Consider the following 20,953-nt stretch of genomic DNA (forward strand, 5'->3'; position numbering starts at 1 on the left):
AGGGTTGCCGAATGCCTAAAGAAACATTATCAGCAAGACAGTAGAAAACTGTATATTTCTTGTCTATTACCACCCACTGCTACTTATACCAATGACGGAAATAAGCGCAGTTATAATAGCAAAATATGTGGGAGAGCGTTGCTATAGTGTGATTATATTATATTGCAACTGGTAAGACTTAAAAGTTAATACCAAATTAAAACTAGTTAGCACATCATTTGTAATGAAAGAGTTTAATTACAATATCTGGTTATGGTTACACTTAAAATAGTTACAAAACAGATGTATGAGATGATACAAACCTATACCATTAATTGTACCCAGCGTATGTAAAAACGTTACCTGAGAGACAGAAAGAGAGTGAGAGCAAGAGGGAGAGAAAGTGTAGAGAATAAGAGACAAAGAAACGAGGAGGCAAAGAAAGAGTGCCCCAAGAAAGGGACCCAGAGGAAAAGAAGAGCAGAGACAAGAAGTCCCAACGAAAGAAGAGCCAGAGCAACAGTTACAATCTTCTTTTATCCCTTCCTTGACCATGTGACTGAAACCCAAAATGTGAGACATTCAAACTGACCAATCACATGAGTACAACTTCCCCCACTCTACTAAAGGTGTGACAGTTCGTAGAACCTCAGTGTACACACATCTTGGCCTACAGGCCTTGATCACTATCAACACCTCTTTGTCTTTAGGAGTTCCAAATGGCCCTTGAGATAAGAGAGGTTTAGAACAGGTAAGCAAAAGTCTTTTTCATTTTCAAATATCTTAGATTTTTTTTCAACCTTACATCATAATGTATTAGTTCGATCATTTATGAATTGTTGCCAGAGTAAATATGTACACCCATATTAATAAGCATCATCAATGCTCTCACATGTGCCTCTCTTTCTCTACATTTTCCCAAAATACCTGCACCGCATCCACCCTTCCGCCCACGCAGCCAGCCAGTGATAAAAACACTTCAGTGTGGGTGGAAGGAGGAGAAAGAGTCGATATGGCTTTTAGATCAGTTGGTCTAGTTTAGGGAGATGAGTAGTGAAATGAGTCAGGAGGAAAGGGCCCAAATATAGGCGTCTATGGTGAGGGAATGGGCCAACCGTCTGCTTCGAAGATAACTGTCATAAACATCCCACTCCTCGCCATCTGGACAAACAGCAATGCTGCAGCCGGAGAGGAAGATAGACTGATCTAAACATTTTGGAGGGCTTTAAGAGACTGGCCTTTGAAAAGATTTTTACTGAAATGTTGAGATGAATAAACTGTGTTGCGGTAAAGAAAGAGTCTGTGTGTGATAGAAAGAGTGTGTGTTTGTGTTTGTGTGAGTGTGTGTGTGTATGTGTGTGTTTCCCTTCAAAAGTGCTTGCCATTCTCTCTCTCTCTCTCTCTCTCTCTCTCTCTCTCTCTCTCTCTCTCTCTCTCTCTCGGTGCATGCTGGGAGTGTTTGGGTGTGTGTGGGGATTAGTAAGGGGAGAGGGTGACTGCTATTTATTTTTTCCTTATTTTTCATCTTTAAAATTTGGGTTATAACAGTAGATTTTTGAAATTTGGTTAAGTTGAGTTATCTTTAAGTTTTAGGGACGGTGTTGGGATGGCGTCATTTCCAAATGGAGGAGAGCCACCGACACCTGTGTCTCTGCGTAATGGAATTAGGTGTGTTCCTGCGCCAGGTGTGGAGGTGGAAGACGTGCTAGTGGCGGTCGGAGAGCAGATCGGCTTTGAAAACATTTCTTCGGCCTCGAGGATGAACAAGGCAGTTGTGATTTTTGTAAAGGAGGAAGAGTTAGCAAATCATCTCGTTGTCAGCGGAATTGTGGTAAGTGGCAATTTTATTAATGTTTCCCCGCTGGTTACACTGACGACACGTATAACTATCTCGAACGTGCCCCCATTCATTCATAATGATGAGATTGAGCGGGGGTTAGTTCGTTATGGAAAGTTTGCTAGCGCAGTTAAAATGGTTCCATTTCACTATAGAAATGTAGCATTAAAGCATGTTATGTTATTTAGGAGGCAGGCGTTCATGTTTTTGAATGAGCCAGAATAGCATGTTTCTTTCAAGGTATAGCATGAAGGAAAGGCGTACATGGTTTATGCAAACTCTGGAAGTATGACGTGTTTTGAGTGTGTAGATGTGGGACATAAAAGGATGGTGTGTCCACATAAAGCTCAGAACAGTGAGGAGATTGCTGGCCCCAGTGATGCTGCTGATGTAGGAAATGGATATGATACTGCACCACAGTCTCACGCTGGAGAGTCGAGTGACGGTCAAGCTCAAAGTGATATTCAAACTGATGATGTTGTTAATGATGATGGTGATGACAATGAGGTTGAGAAAGTTGAAAAATCTGGTTTGTATGAACAAAGTTAAAAGGATGAGGTTAATAGAAGTGCAGATGATGAAGTGGCAGGGACATCTGAATGTGTTGAAATGTCTGAGGAGAAAGAGATAGGAGATGATGATTCAATTCAGTTTTGGATGATACGTACACATTGCAGGAAATTAATAACTTTTTGGATGCAACATTTGGAAAAGTAGTGAAGGTTAAGGATTTTTTTTCCAGATACGGAAAAAATTCATTGGGTCAGTGATGTTGTTGCAGAAAATGGTCAGTTACGAGGCTTTAAGTAAAAAAAAAGAGAATTTTGTCTGAAGAAAATGGTAACAAGGTTAAGGAAGTATAAAGGGCATGCTTCGGAAAAAATAAAAATAAAATTAACAAATTGCACATGGTGATTTCTAAACTTTGTGAGTTACGTTTGTACCTGTCCTATCTCTTTTATTTCCTCTTTCTTATGGGGCTTTTAAGGGTGGGCTCCTCAAATATAAATGGAGGTAGAGACAAGACTAAGTTAGCAATGGTCTTAGAGTTTTTTTTAAATTAACCGGGTTGATGTAGCTTTTTTAGAAGAAACCCATATTAATACTGATAATGAAAATGAATGGAGTATGTGGTGGGAAGGGAAGCTCACTTTATGTCATGGGACAAATAATAGCGCAGGAGTAGCGATTTTATTTTCTAAAAGTATAAATGTTAATATTTTAACTGTAGATGAGGTTATCAAAGGTAGACTTTTGTTAACTAAGATTGAGGTTGGAGGAATGGTATTTGTGTTCATGAATGTTTATGCCCCAAATAATGGGTCTGAAAGGATGGATTTTTTTATGAAAATGAGAAGAACTTTGGAAGAACAATTTTACTTTGGTAAAATATGGAATAATTGGGTGATGAATGCTTCCATTTTGCCTAATGGTTTTTCAGACCATCACATGGTTATTTTTTAAAAATATGTCAAAATCCACTTATTACCGGCATTTTAATGCTATATTACTACAAGATGTTAATTTATGTGATTCATTTGATTTTTTCTGAGAGAACTGGAAAATGAGGAAAGAGTCATTTGAGAATTTCAATCAGTGGTGGGATGTGGGTAAAGTTAACATAAGGATTTTTTGTCAGAATTATTCATCTGATATTGGATCAGTGGTGAAGGAAACTGTGAAAAGACTACAAAGAGACATTAAACTTTTAGAACAGGACATTTTTAATAATAATGAACTTGTGCATGATGATGCTCTACAAAGGAAAAAGAAAGAGCTTGGAACTTTTCTACAAGAACAAGTAAAGACAGCGCTAATAAGGGCAAGATTTTGCTCTATTAAAGACATGGACACTCCAAGCACATTCTTTTTTAATCTTGAAAAGAAAAGTACAACACAGAAGCAAATGTATCATCTTCGCCGTCATGGTGGTTCTATAACAACAGATCATGTGGAAATAAGGAAGTTGGCTGTGGATTTCTATTCACAATTATATGCTTCTGAAAACTGTAACTCTGAAAGCGCTGATGATCTACTCAGTGATCTACCAAAGCTTGAGCAGAAAAAAGGCTCTGGATGATAACATTACTTACAGTATTTTGGTTTTGGTAACACATTTATTTCATATATTCAGTTGTATTCAAATGCATTTGTTCTTGTAAAAGCTGGTGGTGGTTTAAGTGCACCAATACCTGTTTTTAGAGGAATTAGGCAAGGCTGTCCACTTTCAGGACAGCTGTATAGCCTTGTTATTGAACCTCTTTTGTGCAGGTTAAGGAGACATAAGTTCTACCGATTTTATTACAGGCCAGGATGATGTTACAGTTTTAACTAAGAACATTGAACAATATGAAAAGGCATCAGCTAGATTTAACTGGGGAAAAAGTGAGGGTTTTATTATTGGACAGTGGGTGGGAAAAGGACCTCCACAGCTTCCTGGTGGGTTGAAATGGGGTAGGGAAGGGCTGAAAGTTTTAGGTGTATATTTAGGGAATAATCAATATCAGATAAAGAATTGGGAGGGAATGCCGGAGAAAGTAATTGCCCGATTGTTTAAATGGAAATGGCTATTACCACAGATGTCGTATAGAGGGCAAGTTTTGGTTGTTAATAACCTAACTGACTCTACATTGTGGCACAAGATGATGGTCATGGAGCCACCTGATGAACTGATCTGCCGTATACAGAGAGCATTAGTGGACTTCTTCTAGAGCAGGTAGCACTGGATCCAAGCAGCAGCATTGTATCTACCTGTCCAGGAAGGAGGACAGGGTTTAGTGGATGTGAGGAGTCCTATCCGTGCTTTTAGGATACAAGCAGCACAGAGACTCCTGTACCATAAGGACTTGACTTGGGCCCAAACTGCTTGTGCTTTGCTACAGAAAGCAGGAGGACTGGGATTGGACAAACATTTATTCCTAATAAAACTGGAGGAAGTGAGCTTGTCTGAGCTTACACCATTTTACAGGTCTATGTTTCAGGTCTGGAGAACTGTTTTTAAAGTAGAGAGGGACACTGATCCTCAAAGACACTGGATCACTGAAGAACCCTTGCTTTTTAATCCAATGATACAGACAAGGATGTTATCTTCTGTGAGTATATGAACATGCTTACTAAGGAATAAAATTGTAAAACTGGGGCACCTCTTGGACAATAATGGATTGAGATCAGCAGAGACCCTCAAAGAGGTGACAGGATTACGGTCATTAAGACTTACAGCAAAGCTAATGGAAGAGATTTTTTATGTAATACCAAGCAGCTATAGAGAGATCATTGCAAGAAAGGAAAATTATGAGAATGGATTCCCAAAGATAAAAATAGCACCCGCAAGTAAGGAAGATCTGGAGGGTGAACTAACCCTTTATCAAGCTAATTGTAAGTAAAAGTCTCTTTCTTATCAAGAAAACAGAAAACACAACACCGACAACAACATTAAATATACATCAGTTTTAATCAAATACATATTTAATTTTAGTCACCTCATTAAAAAAAAAAAAAAACACAGGTCAGGTCAAAATCTATATTCAAACCAAATTATACCAGAGTTTTTAATTTGTGTATCCAAAAGGCTTCTTGCTTCAATAAAAGTTTATTTAAATCCCCTCCTCTTCTTGGTAAAGACATCTTCTCAACTCCTATATTGAGGCAGTTGGATGAATATGTTCTACGAAGTGTATGGCTAATGTATCATTGATATTTTTACATCTTATTGTACTGCAATGCTCTGCAATATGTGTTTATAATTCCCTAATTGTTTTTTTCCCATATATAATTTACCACAAGGACATGTTATAAGGTAAATAACAGCTTTTGTTTTACAACTTTAATCCCTTTTATCTGAATGGATTTTCCCAAATGGAGATGTTTAAATGATATGTATAGTTACATTGACTGCATGCACCACAACGATAACTCCCTTCTGGAATAGAAATGTCAATATATCTTGTGTTTTTCAGGAATCAGATCTGATCTCATCAAACAAAATCGTGTCCTCGCTTAAACACCGTAAGCCAGGGATTCTAAATAAACTCGAGTCTCTTATCAGGTTGTAAAATATGCGCCAACTGTCAAACATCGCTCAGGAACAGAGTTCAGAGTGGTTCTGTTGTGGCTGATAACATGCTGGTTATATACTGGTTTATGCTGACTCATAGTCTTTTGACTCCTCCTGCTAGTTCTTTGATTTGCAAAGTCTGAAGTTTAATTATTTTATATTTTTGGCCGGGAATCCATCAGAGTGCAACTTGTAAAACCACTTTTTAGTGATAAATTGAATTCCAGGGCTAGTGACTTAGGATCACTTATGAATAGATTCTGTTGGTCAGGAGTCCTACAGCGCAGCGTGAGCAAATAGTTTAATGCAAAATGTAAATTATAATGCAAAATATGATTTAAATTTTCTGTATACATGAAAAGAAACTGAAAAGATAAATGAAAATTATGTTATTTTTATGTAATTGCATTTGAAAATGCAAATGCATTTTTTTTTTCTTTAAAAAACAAAATGTGCTTTTTCCCAGTGACCACATCTCTGCAGCTGAAGATAGAACATTTACATTTAGTCATTTAGCAGACGCTTTTCTCCAAAGCGACTTACAATTTTTTTTTTTTTAAATATATGCGCAAATAGATGAAGAAAGAATAGAAAAATCGAAAAAAGAAAAGTAAAATATAAATTAAAAAAGTGCTATATTACTGGGTCAAGTGTTGACGAAAAAGATATGTCTTTAGCAGTTTTTTGAGAATGGCTAAAGACTCAGCTGCTCGGATAGAGCGTGGCAGGTCATTCCACCAACCAGGAACAGACCAGGAGAAGGTCCGTGAGAGTGATTTTGTGCCCCTTTGGGATGGCACCACAAGACGCCGTTCACTTGCAGAACGCAAGCTTCTGGAGGGCGCATAAGTCTGAAGTAGTGGGTTTAGGTATAGTGGTGCAGAGCCAGTGGATGTTCTGTAGGCAAACATTAGAGACTTGAATTGGATGCGAGCAGCTATTGGCAGCCAATGCAAACTGATGAAGAGAGGTGTGACATGTGCTTTCTTCGGTTCGTTAAAGACTAGTCTTGCTGCAGCATTCTGGATCAGTTGTAGAGGCTTGACAGTGCATGCTGGAAGGCCTGCCAAGAGAGCATTACAATAGTCCAGTCTGGATAGAACAAGAGCCTGGACAAGAAGCACACAGGTTTGACACGAGGGTGAATAAAAAGTGAAAGTTATTTCATTCTGGGGTGAAATACAGTAAGCCTTTAAAAAGGAATGAAAAGATAAGGATCATGCATCATTCGTGTTTGGAGATAAGTGTCAAACCAAGAGGCAGTCAGGGTATTAAATTGTATGCAGATTTAATTATCAAATTAGTATTAGTATGCAACACACAAATTAATGGCCCTGAAGTCTGTGACAGATCATGTGCAGAGGTGAAGAAGTTCAGCACAGACGATGCACTGCTCTGCGTTTCTGACACTTCCGGCAGACACACTCTTTCCCACTGGCTTTCTCAGCTGGACAAAACTATACCAATTAGTGAGTGCTAAAACCAGACATACTTAACCCATGAAAAGGTGGGAATCAATGTCAGATGAATAAGTTTGAACCAAAAAAATTTCAAAAGTACCCTACTCCTGTATTTCAAGGCAGACTCCCTCTTGAAGTAGAATTAGACGACAAAAGAAGGAGTCATTACCTAACCCATTTGAGAGAATGAGAGTGGGGATTTGCTTTTTAATGGTTACATTAAAGGTGTCCTATTATTTTACATTATTGCAGCACCTCTCTCCCCAGACTGTCTCAAATGCACTGTTGAGTTCCTGTTTCGATGAAGCCCCTCCTTCTGAAATACAAAATGTGCTCTGATTGGTCGGCTGGCCCAGTGTGTTGTGATTGGTGAACTGCTTAGAGCGTATTCCGGAAATGTCACATACCTTACCATAACCGCAAGTTTCATCAGCTCAGCTTCAGACCCTGAGAATGTTTACAAACAAGAGGATCCTGTTGAAGATTTGCATTGACAACATTGGTCCCGTTCACTGCCATTATAAGGCTTAGATGCGTCAGGATAGTTATTAATATAACTACGATTGTGTTCATCAGAAAGAAGAAAGTCATTTGCAAGCACAGATTTTACAGGATGTTTCAGTGTGGTAAGTTCCTAAAGATCGTTGAACAAAAGCGAGAGCCCCGTAGCTAAACCCTTCCTCGACACTGTAATGTTAGCTAGCAGACTAGCGGAGCCACAAATATACTTAAAGGTTGTGATCCATAAACAACGAATTGTACCAACAAAGTGGGAACTGCTCTGTATTTCAGGAGAAGCTTTTGTGCATAGCGGCATTGTACTCTCTTAGGTTCTGGAAGCTGTCCCCCATAAAATGTGCCACACACAGATAAACTTTGGGGTTATGATGTTCAGGAACAGTGTTAAAAATAAATTTTAACTACTGTTTTCTAAGTTCGTCAGCCTTAGTAAGGTCAAGGATGGAAAAACATGGCAACAACACGCTATGAAGCAGGTCTTCTTCTTCATCTTCTCTAGCTCATCCAGACCCCTTTAATAGAAATTTGGGTCATTTTTTTAGATTAGGGTCCAATTCTCACTATTAACTAACTATTAACTATGACTTTTACCTCAATAAACTCTTAATTACTGATTATTAATAGTTAGTAAGGTAAGTTGTTAAGTTTAGGTATTGGGTAGGATTATGGGATGTAGAATATGGTCATGCAGAATAAGGCATCAAAGGATTAGTTCACTTTCAAATGAAAATTACCACAAGCTTTGCTCACTCTCAGGCCATCCCCCTTTCTTCTTTCTGATGAACACAATCGTAGTTATATTAATAAATATCCTGACGCATCTAAGCCTTATAACGGCAATGAACGGGACCAATGAGTACAAAGCTCAAGAAAGTCCATCCATCAAAAGCAAAACATACTCCACATGGCTCTGGGGGGTTAATAAAGGCCTTCTGAAACGAAACAAAGCGATGCGTTTGTGTATAAAAAATATCTATATTTAACAAGTTATAAAGTAAAATATCTAGCTTCCGCCAGATCGCCTTCCATATTCTACTTGTGAAGAAAGTGTAACGCCTCTCGCTGTTCAAAACGCTCACGCTACGTCCTACACCTTCTGTATTCAACTTACGAAAAAAGCTTAACTGGCGCGACGATATTTTACTTTATAACTTGTGTCTCTGCTTATTGCTATGGATCGGTGTCACTGTTACACATTCTTATTGGTTGCGTGGCATCTAGCGATTTCATGTGCTAGAAAAGCTGTAGCCATTAGCTTGCCCAAGCGGAAAAACAATGTACTGTTGGCAGATACCAATTACAGAAACCCACCTGAATGAAATTATCTCAACTAAATCCAATAAAGAAAACGTAAACCATAACTGTATATTTTCATTTTATTTTCAAACAGAACATTGGTGGGGAGGTTCACCAGAGTTCCATTAGTTGTTGTTATATCTGCATTGTGTGAGAATATTTTTAAGGGGGAATTTTATTGGGGAAATGTTTAGGTATCATAAATTGTTACAGTTTTAATTGAGGCATAAGAGCCAATGATGTCAGTGTCACATACTGAAACTCATAGTCGATCTTTGCTATAGTTTCAAAGAGAAAATCTAGAAGCACTAAAAATTGTGATGGATAATGTACTTGTTAAAACAATGATGGGGTTGTTATTACTGCTGTCGCTGTTCTCTCATGCATATCACAGCTCATGTATTTCAGTAGCAATCATGCAGGAGTCCCACTACTTACTCTTGAGGGCTCACTGAAAAAACACTCTAAAATGACTTCATTCAGAGCTACATATACATATCTAATCATTACATTACATGAAGCATTACATACCACATTACAAACAGCATCATCATCATCAATCATCAACTGAAGTGAAATGCATACGATTTTATGCAGCAGCTGAAATAATTCTGTAAAAATATTTATTGGCAACACTCTACAGTAAGCTTCAGCTATTTTTAATTTAATCTTTAATTTAACTCGAAATGTTAAAATGTCTGCATATGAGTGGTTAAATCATTATAGATAACTAGAACGGTCACTAGATATATGTCACAGACTGCATTTCCCATCATCCTCCCTGGCACCTATATAGAGCACACACACTCCCTCAGTGCTGGTCTGACCTCGTCTGATGCTACAGACTGGTTACCTGCTTTATGTTCCTGATTACTGCACTTATCTTATCCACCTCGATCTCCAGTCATCACGTCATCCAAGTCGTCTTCCAGTCATCCCTCGTCTCAGCGTTCTTCCCTTGTGTTTGTGTGTGTGTGCTCCAACTGTTCTGTGAGACAAAGACTCAAAGTCAACAATACAAGTCTATCTCATCTGCTAACGATCTCAAGTATCATCTCTTACCTGTTTGTGCATTGTGTTCCTGCCATATCTGTTTGAGTTTTACCTTAGTTCTGGTCATTGTGTCTAACATAGAGCTCAGCCTTTCACTAAAGCCTGCTTAAATCTCCTCTTTCTATAACTTGATTGATTCCGTGTTGGATCCAAAACAGCAGCAGCTGTGGTTGAAGAGTGAGTGTGTATTTGTGACGAGGTCCTGATGAGAGATCTCTTCTGTAGCATGTGGCTGATGAGGATATATGTGCGTAGGTATGTGTGTGTGTGTGTGTGTGTGTGTGTGTGTGTGTGTGTGTGTGTTTGCCTGTCCTGCAGGGATGCTGGCGGCTGATGAGGGACAGTGCTGCTGGCTTATTGAACTGCCTGAAACTCTTTCAAGATGAAGACTTTGATTGCAAGGACATTAGAGCCCACCTGCTGCCTGCAACCGGCGGTGGCCAAGACCTCTGTATAATGTGAACTTCACACACTTGCTTACATCACAGAGTGGGAGGGTGTCCACTGAACTTTATTATTATTAGTATTATTATTTTAGTTTCCAAGACAGATCCATAAATAGTCATGTAGCACAGTAATTAATTTGTTGGAATGATTCCACTTACATGGAGGTTACGGCACAACTAACATGATGGTACTAATTTAAAATGGCCTGGTTTGAATTTTACTGAATAACTTTTTAACTTCTCCAAGTTCAAGATATCTGTATGTGCTCCTGAAAGAAAACATAACTGACATATAATTCTGTGGCTAATTAAAGCACTAAGCAAAAACATAAATCAAATCTGTAACATCCACTGGCTTCAGGATTTACCATGGTAACAATGAATATTTCCAAAAATATATTAGCTTTTTTTCTTTCTGCTTATTTTCTCTTTCAGAGACGCTCACACTTATAGAGCTGTTAATTAGGTCAGTAATGACTTGTCTGAGTTAGGGCTGGGCGGTATATCGAGTTTGTACGATATACCGATATATTTTTAATATACGATACAGAATGAGGCGATACCGTTTATATCGATATACAGTAGTTTCAAGAGCGCATCTGAAAAACAGCGGTGGACGTCGCAGAGTGCTGCTGCGGGGGAAATGCATAATACAATTTGGCTTACACATGAGACATGCTTAATATTAAGGGCTTTAAAAATAACTCGTTAGATTAAGATAGCCTAAACACGTAGGCCTATTGTTTAAAGCGGCTTGCCCCGTCAGATGCTCGGACAGATTCATGTGCTGACAGATATTTGCGCTGTTTAATGCTTTTGTGCTGTGGTGTTTTCCTAAGCGCATAACTTACATTTTACAGGTATATGCTCCATCTGTAAATGTTAGAAAGTCATACAAATATTTCCATTTTGCTGTCAGGAGTGAACGAGCCTTCTGCTAACGAATCTCATTCTCCTCTAAACTTCATAGACTTCCATGACCGAGCGCCGCTGCGCGCATTCGCGCCAAACAGACGGAGCTCAATAGAATGGGATCGCCATAATTCTGACTGAAATATACATTTTGATCAAATGTTTGTTGTTGAACAATAAATGTGCCATATGTAGAATTTTAAACCTACAAGTAAGTGTATTTTTATGATAGCAGTGACTATATATATATATATATATATATATATATAATATAATATATAAATATATAGCTAATTAGTCTGTGCTTTTGTTTTTATTTTAATTTTTAGTCTAGTGAATTTAACTTCTGCTTTAAAAAGCATTATTTTATTTTTAGATTGTAATGTTACAATGTTATAATGTAAAGTAACTTTCTCTTTTTTGCACATACTGTAGGCCTATTAGTGTGCCAGACTACATGGTTACATTCACTATATTTGTATTAATAGCTTTCAATATAAACTTGCTTATATAAAATGTTTGTAGGACAACATAAGGCAGGTTGTTAAATTAAGATTTTTAAAAAATAAACACAGATTTTTTTTTTTTTCTAAATCCAAATAGAAAAATGTAGAAAATACTGAGATATATACTGTATATCGCCATTTAGCCAAAAAATACCAAGATATGACTTTTTGGCCATATCGCCCAGCCCTAGTCTGAGTGGTAAATAAAGTTCATTTAAATTTTGCATGCTGAGCTCCAGAATTTGACAGTAATCGCTCCAGGTTTTCCAAACTCTACTCCAGGTTTTCTGTGTCCCGCTTCCCAATCACTCATCAGAGAAACGCATGAGCACATTTACTTTCCTAATGCATGTTTGTGGTCATGTTACGTCCTTGTGCTGTGTGTGTGTGTGTGTGTTTGTTTTTCTCTCTCTCTGCTTTTCACCGTCACTTTCACTTTCTTAGACACTGCTCATTGGTCCAGTCATTCATCATCATCCGCTGACGTCATCCTCCCATCCTTCCACCAATCACAGATAAAAGAGCATGCCAGACCACTTACAAGCCCTCCATGTTGTTGTTGTTTTGTGCCAATAATTTTGTTGTCATCTTGTTTAATTCTTGTATCCCCTTTTGTTTGTGTTGCTTGCCTTATGTGTACGTTCGCCTTTTTGATATATTTGTTTCTTTTCCCTTTTATGTGACATTTGTCAAGTGTTATTATATGTTACTAGGCCAGGAAAAAGCAGACAGGTAAGAACGTCATGTGACATACATTGCAACACATAGGAACTGTCTTTGTATAGTAGGGGGAGACCGGGGGCAATTGTAACAAATTTTGGTCATGTCATCATTACTCAAAAACCTTTTGAAATATTTGGATACAATTTTTATGTCAGTAACTTGTATCTGTGTTCTACTTGTTAACAGTCACCACAAGCAATGTTAGAGTCATAATATTGATTGAAACACTAGAAGTCAAATGTTACATCTGCCCCCACATGCAGGGGGCAATTGCAACAACACATGTAATACCTTCATATAAATACCAATGACCACAATAGACTCCAGAGAATATAGATATAGAAACCCGATTCCAAAAAAGTTGGGACACTGTACAAATTGTGTATAAAAAAGGAATGCAATGATGTGGAAGTTTCAAATTTCAATATTTTATTCAGAATACAACATAGGTGACATATCAAATGTTTAAACTGAGAAAATGTATCATTTTAAGGGAAAAATAAGTTGATTTAAAATTTCATGGCATCAACACATCTCAGTAAAGTTGGGACAAGGCCATGTTTACCACTGTGTGGCATCCCCTCTTTTTTTTATAACAGTCTGCAAACGTCTGGGGACTGAGGAGACAAGTTGCTCAAGTTTAGGAATAGGAATGTTGTCCTATTCTTGTCTAATACAGGCTTCTAGTTGCTCAACTGTCTTAGGTCTTCTTTGTCGCATCTTCCTCTTTATGATGCGCCAAATGTTTTCTATGGGTGAAAGATCTGGACTGCAGGCTGGCCATTTCAGTACCCGGATCCTTCTTCTACGCAGCCATGATGTTGTAATTGATGCAGTATGTGGTCTGGCATTGTCATGTTGGAAAATGCAAGGTCTTCCCTGAAAGAGACGACGTCTGGATGGGAGCATATGTTGTTCTAGAACTTGGATATACCTTTCAGCATTGATGGTGCCTTTCCAGATGTGTAAGCTGCCCATGCCACATGCCCTCATGCAACCCCATACCATCAGAGATGCAGGCTTCTGAACTGAGCGCTGATAACAACTTGGTTTGTCCTTGTCCTCTTTAGTCCGGATGACATGGCGCCCCAGTTTTCCAAAAAGAACTTCAAATTTTGTTTCGTCTGACCACAGAACAGTTTTCCACTTTGCCACAGTCCATTTTAAATGAGCTTTGGCCCAGAGAAAACGCCTGCGCTTCTGGATCATGTTTAGATACGGCTTCTTTTTTGACCTATAGAGTTTTAGCCGGCAACGGCGAATGGCACGGTGGATTGTGTTCACCGACAATGTTTTCTGGAAGTATTCCTGAGCCCATGTTGTGATTTCCATTACAGTAGCATTCCTGTATGTGATGCAGTGCCGTCTAAGGGCCCGAAGATCACGGGCATCCAGTATGGTTTTCCGGCCTTGACCCTTACGCACAGAGATTGTTCCAGATTCTCTGAATCTTTGGATGATATTATGCACTGTAGATGATGATAACTTCAAACACTTTGCAATTTTTCTCTGAGAAACTCCTTTCTGATATTGCTCCACTATTTTTCGCCGCAGCATTGGGGGAATTGGTGATCCTCTGCCCATCTTGACTTCTGAGAGGCACTGCCACTCTGAGAGGCTCTTTTTATACCCAATCATGTTGCCAATTGACCTAATAAGTTGCAAATTGGTCCTCCAGCTGTTCCTTATATGTACATTTAACTTTTCCGGCCTCTTATTGCTACCTGTCCCAACTTTTTTGGAATGTGTAGCTCTCATGAAATCCAAAATGAGCCAATATTTGGCATGACATTTCAAAATGTCTCACTTTCAACATTTGATATGTTATCTATATTCTATTGTGAATAAAATATAAATTTATGAGATTTGTAAATTATTGCATTCCTTTTTTATTCACAATTTGTACAGTGTCCCAACTTTTTTGGAATTGGGTTTGTAGTTAAAGCTGTTCAATATCCATTACATCCATATTATTCAGAACAATTAATTAACTCCCCTTGCTGTTTTCCTTGGTCTGAACCTCGGCATGCTGTGAACAGTGTACAGGGCCTATTCAGTAAAATGGATCCCCAGATTGAGAGGCAAAAACACTTTTCTTAAATTATTGGAAAAAAATAATCTATTTTCATGTCCTTACTAAGTAGTTGGATATTATTTTGATGGTGTCGGGGGCAACTGTAATGCAGTGTTACAATTGCCCCCGACTGTACCACCCCATGACAAGCTACCCTTCTAGCTAGAAACAACAAAGCTAATGTTTGACAAAGATATCAAAGGTTAGACAACAGAATGGTCATCAAAACAAGACAGATTTAATTTCATAGTCATTAATGGTTAAGACAGTATGAGGAAAATACTGTAGATGAAAAAAATTACTTTTATACCTCAAAAACGAGTCTTTGTAGAAAACCAAGTATGATTTAGAAGCTTGTCCTTTGGAATGCATAGAGGGATCTCCACAGAGCACATGCACAATGAGTTTCATGGTTCTGTCTCATTTCTGATTGGTGTAATTTGAGATGTTACATTTGCCCCCGTCTCCCATTAGGTTACGAGCGAAAGCCACCCCCTGTACGTTTGGTTTTCTGGTTAGGCAGTGTAGATTAGTTAGGGCGTCTCGGACGCTGAAGACTTTTCTTTTTCACATTTTCTTTTTGTAGTTAGTCTTAGGGGATATTTATTACTTATTAGTATTTGTTACTTTCTTTTCTTTGGCACTGCCCGCGTCCCTTCTTCCCCCCTCTGTCTCATCTACGACTGTTTGTGTAAATACTGTATATATATTGTATTGTACTGTATATTAGGAATATTAGGTATATTGTAGGTATATTAGGTCGTATTAGGAATTATTTTCATTTTTGCTTATTCTAAATTGACAAAAAAAAAGAAAAAAAAAAAAAGTTAAGTGTTACCCAAATAGCTATCTTAGGTTGTTTTTATCAAACTTGCTTTTAGTCTGGCTCCATTCTATTATGTAACAGCCACTTTTAACAATCCGATCAGTTCCTAATGGGTAAAATCAAGTCTACCCCGTATTTGTTTGTGCTGAACATCCTGTCACGTTCTCAAGAATCAGAGTTTCATTAATGGGATTTCCCATAAGTTTGATTAATTTCGTGCATTGAGACAGAACTACGTGGGTGTTTACACACTCACATCTAGTAATCATTGTTTCATATAAGGTTATGAACAGTTTGGCACTTCATTTGATTGCTCTGTGCTGCAGAATCAGCTGATCTCATTATTGATCCATGTGAATTAATGCAATAGTAAAACAGCCTCTTTGTTTCTAACCGGTCTCTGTGATTCATCTTTTATTCTGTAAATATGTAAATGATTCAGTATTGTTTCAACTAATGTACTTAAAGGGGCCAAATCCCTGTCCTGCAAACCATTTTGTCAAAATTAGGTTTAGGTATTAACAGTACATACTTAAATATGTTTGTATGTATAAATTAGTGAAGTTCCTAAACGTAATTTAGGGAGGAGCGAGCCCATCTAATCTTCCAATCAACAGCCAGAGTATATAAGCAGCTCCTTACCTCTCTTCAGTCTCAGCTGTTCCAGCCCAGCTCCCGCAGGAGCCTCGTTAAATATCACTGCCGCAGCAGTGTTCATTCATGACTCCAGGCTGATTAAACACAGCTTCCTCGTCAAGTCAAGTCAAGTCACCTTTATTTATATAGCGCTTTTTACAATGTAGATTGTGTCAAAGCAGCTTTACATTGATAACTGGTACATTGTTTGGCTGCACAGCAGCTCTTAAAGAATAGTGTCAATGCAGGCAGATCAAAGCACTGTTGAATATCAAATGTCAAGTCAAGTGTCCCCAACTAAGCAAGCCAGAGGCGACAGCGGCAAGGAACCCAAACTCCATCAGGTGACATCAGGTGGCAGACAAGTGGCAAATTGGTGTTAAAATGGAGAAAAAAACCTTGGGAGAAACCAGGCTTAGTCGGGGTGCCAGTTCTCCTCTGGCCAACAGTGCTTTGTTACAATTCAGGTTGCTATCATAAGTCCAATAGGATCGCAACAATAAAAGTATTTATTTCAGTTCCATCCAATTGAGGATCGTATTCATCACGCCGGTATGGACGGTTGTTGAGGAACTGTGTCGTGGCTGTCGTGTCGATGAGGCCTTCACAGTGGATGATCTAGTTGACTCAATCTCTGCTGATACTTCAGGGCTGCGTTGTGGTCGTGTCAAGGTGCAGGTCCTTGGTCTCACCTGGATACGGCCCGGATCCGGTTGACTACGGTGAACCTCGGGATAAACAGAAAGACTAATATTAGCGTAGATGCCATTCTTCTTCTGATGTAACGAGTACATCAGGTGTTATAGGAAGTGTTCCCGGTTCCGGCTGACCTAATTTATGCAGCCTAATAATCCTTTAACAGATTTGGAAATATAAATTGGTAATGTGTTATGTGTATGCCAGGTTAAAGAGATGCGTTTTTAGTCTAGATTTAAACTGACAGAGTGTGTCTGCTTCCCGAACAATGCTAGGAAGATTGTTCCAGAGTTTAGGTGCCAAATAGGAGAAGGATCTACCGCCTGCGGTTGATTTTGATATTCTAGGTATTATCAGCTGGCCTGAATTCTGAGATCGCAATAGACGTGAAGGACTATAATGAATTAGGAGCTCGCTCAGGTACTGGGGAGCTAAACCATTTAGTGCTTTGTAAGTAATTAGCAAGATTTTAAAATCTATATGATGTTTAACAGGAAGCCAATGCAGTGTTGACAGAACTGGGCTAATATGGTCATACTTCCTGGTTCTAGTAAGAACTCTAGCTGCTGCATTTTGTACGAGCTGTAGTTTATTTATCAGGCGAGCAGAACAACCACCCAGTAGAGCATTACAGTAATCTAGCCTTGAGGTCATGAACGCATGGACTAACTGTTCTGCATTTTTCATTGAGAGCATATGTCGTAGTTTAGATATATTTTTAAGATGGAAGAATGCGGTTTTACAGATGCTAGTAACATGGCCTTCAAATGAAAGATTGGTATCAAAGAGCACACCCAGGTTCCTAACTGACGACGAAGACTTAACAGAGCAGCCATCAAGTGTTAGACAGTATTCTAGGTTATTACGTGAAGAAGTTTTTGGTCCAAAAATTAGAATCTCTGTTTTTTCTGAATTTAGTAGTAGGAAATTACTGGTCATCCAATTTTTTATATCAGCTATGCATTCCGTTAATTTTGTGAATTGGTAAGTTTCGTCAGGGCGCGAAGAAATATAGAGCTGAGTATCATCAGCGTAACAGTGAAAACTAACGCCATGCTTCCTAATGATATCTCCCAAGGGTAGCATGTACAGAGTGAACAGTAACGGTCCTAGTACTGAGCCTTGTGGTACTCCATATTGAACTTGTGATCGATATGACATGTCTTCGTTTACTACTACAAACTGATAACGGTCAGATAAGTATGATTTGAACCATGACAATGCAATTCCACTAATGCCAACATAATTTTCGAGTCTATTTAAAAGAATATTGTGATCAATAGTGTCAAATGCAGCACTAAGATCCAGTAACACTAATAGAGAGATACAACCACGATCTGATGATAAGAGCAAATCATTAGTAACTCTAATGAGAGCAGTCTCAGTACTATGGTACGGTCTAAATCCTGACTGGAAATCCTCACAGATACCATTTCTTTCTAAAAAGGAACATAGCTGTGATGATACTGCCTTTTCTAGTATTTTTGACAGAAAAGTGAGATTTGAGATCGGCCTGTAATTGACTAATTCTCTAGGATCAAGTTGTGGTTTTTTAATAAGAGGTTTAATAATAGCCAGCTTAAAAGTTTTTGGTACGTATCCTAATGATAAAGATGAATTGACGATATTGAGAAGAGGGTCTATGACCTCTGGAAGCATTTCTTTCAATAGCTTAGTCGGTATAGGGTCTAACATACATGTTGTTGATTTTGATGATTTAACAAGTTTAGACAATTCTTCCTCTCCTAAAGCAGTAAATGAATTGAATTTTTCCTCAGGGACACTACAATGCACTATCTGACACGATACTGTAGTAGACGGTTGCATGGTTATTATTTTTTCTCTAATATTATCAATCTTGCAAGTAAAGAAGTTCATAAAGTCATTACTGCTGTGCTCTTTGGAAACATCAGAAGTTGAAGCTTTATTTCTTGTTAATTTAGCCACTGTATCAAATAAATACCTAGGGTTGTGTTTATTTTCTTCTAAGAGTTTTGAAAAATAGGCAGATCTAGCAGATTTTAAGGCCTTTCTGTACTCAATCATTCTCTCTCTCCACGAAATACGAAATACTTCTAGTTTTGATTTCTTCCAGCTGCGCTCCATTTTTCTGGCTGCTAACTTTAGGGCCCGAGTGTGGTCATTGTACCATGGCATTGGATTAATTTCCTTAATCTTTTTTAAACGCAAAGTAGCAACTGAGTCTAATGTGCTGGAAAAGACAGAGGCAATAGTTTCTGTTGCAACATCGAGGTCTTCTAAGCTGTCTGGTATGCTAAGGCGATGAAAATGATCAGGAAGATTATTTATAAAGCAATCTTTAGTGGTAGAAGTGATGGTTCTACCATATTTATGGCATGGAGGCAGTTTAGCCGCCTTGACTAAATGTAGTATACACGAGACTAGATAATGATCTGAGATGTCGTCACTCTGCTGCAGAATTTCAACAGCATCAATATCGATTCCATGTGACAATATTAGATCTAAAGTATGATTACGACAATGAGTGGGTCCTGACACATGTTGTCTAACACCAATAGAGTTTAGAATATCTGCAAATGCCAATCCTAATGCGTCTTTTTTATTATCTACATGAATAATAAAATCACCAACAACAAGGACTTTATCTGCAGCTAGTACTAACTCTGATAGAAAGTCAGCAAATTCTTTGATAAAGTCTGTATTGTGTCCTGGTGGCCTGTATACAGTAGCCAGCACAAATGTCAACTTACATAATGTTACGTAAAGTACCATAGTTTCGAAGGAATTATATTTGAAAGACTTCTGACTAATACTGTAAATATTACTATAGATTACAGCAACACCTCCCCCTTTGCCTTTCTGACGGGCATTGTGTCGATAATCATAACCATGAGGACTAGACTCATTTAAAGTAATGTAATCGTCCGGTTTTAGCCAAGTTTCTGTCAAACACAGCACATCTAGATTATTATCTTTGATAATATCATTAACAATAAGTGATTTTGAAGAAAGGGATCTAATATTTAACAACCCGAGTTTTATCATTTGTTTAGCATTATTATCTCTATTTTTTATTTGTTGAACATCAATTAAATTTTTACCATTAAATGGGTTTGGAAGTTTTTTGTTTTTACTAATTCGGGGTACAGACACAGTCTCTATTTGAAAATATCTAGGTGTAAGAGTTTCTATGTGTTGAGAGTTATCTGAATTTTCTGACTTCTGTAACGTGAGGCAGCTAGCAGACGGTCTGTTTAGCCAGTCTGTCTGCTTTCTGACCTGGGCCCCAGTTTGTCATGTTTCAGTTCTAAGACTATGTGCCATATTACTAGAGAGAAGAGCAGCACCATCCCGGGAGGGATGAATACCATCTCTTTTTAACAGGTCAGGTCTGCCCCAAAAACTTTTCCAATTATCTATGAAACCTATATTATTTTGCGGACACCACTTAGACAGCCAGCCATTGAGTGATGATAATCTGCTAACTATCTCATCACTCCGACGAACAGGAAGGGGGCCAGAGCAAATTACTTCTCCTGACATTGTACTTGCGAGTTCACACACCTCTTTAATGTTAATTTTAGTGATCTCCGACTGGCGAAGTCAAACATCATTAGTGCCGACGTGAATAATAATCTTAGAGTATTTACGATTAGCATTAGCCAGCACTTTTAAATTTGCTTTGATGTCAGGTGCTCTGGCTCCCGGCAAACATGTGACTATGGTGGCTGGTGTCTCTATTTTCACGTTCCGTGTAATAGAATCGCCAATAACTAGGGCACTTTCAACAGGATTCTCAGTGGGTGTATCACTGAGTGGGGAGAACCTGTTTGATGTTCTTATTGGAACGGAAGAGTGGTGTTTTCCGCGGCTAGGCCGCCTCACCGTTACCCAAGTGCCCTGCTGCGCGGGCTCTACAGCCGGAACCGAACAATGTACAGAGTTCACTAAGCT

The 20,953-nt window shown here is 38.4% G+C and overlaps 1 protein-coding gene across 2 annotated transcripts in view; it reads left to right on the plus strand.

Annotated features, from left to right (window-relative positions):
* Positions 1-1,619: 1,619 nt before the first annotated feature.
* The window catches only part of si:ch1073-357b18.4 (uncharacterized protein LOC797129 homolog), a 39,363-nt gene continuing 20,029 nt past the window's right edge, over positions 1,620-20,953 (plus strand). Inside the window, exon 1 of one of the 2 annotated variants that reach the window (XM_051914963.1) lies at positions 1,620-1,810. The gene's annotated coding sequence lies outside the window, so the exon portion shown is untranslated. The remainder of the gene's footprint in view (positions 1,811-20,953) is intronic. The other variant, XM_051914962.1, reaches the window with a different exon arrangement.

The sequence above is a fragment of the Ctenopharyngodon idella genome, chromosome 12 (genome assembly GCF_019924925.1).
Source record: "Ctenopharyngodon idella isolate HZGC_01 chromosome 12, HZGC01, whole genome shotgun sequence".
Taxonomy (NCBI): Eukaryota; Metazoa; Chordata; class Actinopteri; order Cypriniformes; family Xenocyprididae; genus Ctenopharyngodon; species Ctenopharyngodon idella.